Source organism: Vombatus ursinus, unplaced genomic scaffold (genome assembly GCF_900497805.2).
Source record: "Vombatus ursinus unplaced genomic scaffold, bare-nosed wombat genome assembly UNPS02004294.1, whole genome shotgun sequence".
In the NCBI taxonomy this organism is placed as follows: Eukaryota; Metazoa; Chordata; class Mammalia; order Diprotodontia; family Vombatidae; genus Vombatus; species Vombatus ursinus.
In genome coordinates this window covers 906-1,686 of record NW_020944072.1, presented here as the reverse complement: position 1 = coordinate 1,686, position 781 = coordinate 906, and positions in this window count along the sequence as shown.

Genomic DNA, 781 nt, shown 5'->3' with positions numbered 1-781 from the left:
GCGAGATAGCTTTGGAAGGAGCATGTCAAAATGGTTACATACTTAAAAGAATGAAGTGCAATGCAATTTAGGGTGTCCGGCAATCTGCTGTCATCTCTTGTTTGCGCATGAAAGCGTTCATATTTTTTGATATTTGTCAGATTTATAATAACACTCAATACATATTTTAAAGGGGGGGGTGGTGGGTTGGGCCCTGGTGGTGCCAGAGCTGAGTTTGGAAACAAAGAAGGGATATTAAGAGTGACAGATAAAGAGAGAGCCCCTGCAAAGATCCAGAGGGGAGGTGGAGTGTCCTGCGTGAGTAACAGGGAGAAGGGGAGTTTGGCAGAAGGGTAGAGTGCAGAAAGGAGAGGAATAAAGCTTGAGGAGAAGGATAGATTAGGGACATTTTGTGAAGGACTTTCAACGTCAAACAGAGGGGTTTTTATTTTAACCCCGCAGCAAAAGAAAGCCGCTAGAGTTGACCGAGTAGGAGAGTAACGCGTTCATGAAAATCAGCTTGGCAGGTGGGTGGAAGATAGGTGGAGAGGGGAGAGCGCTGAGGTGGGGATTCCGACCAGGAGGCAAGAAAGAGGTGATGCCCAGGCCTGGAGTTCGTTGCCTGGCCCTGAGCCTGAGGAATTTGGAAAAGGCTTACTGGATAGGTGTGGCTTCATCTAGGACAGACTGGGAATTGTGGAAAGAAGGGAGGAGAATCGAGGCAAACGGACAACTCATTTTAATATTTCTGTAAATCCTGACGGTCTTCGTTCAAAGAGGAGGAGGGGGAGAGAAACAAAAA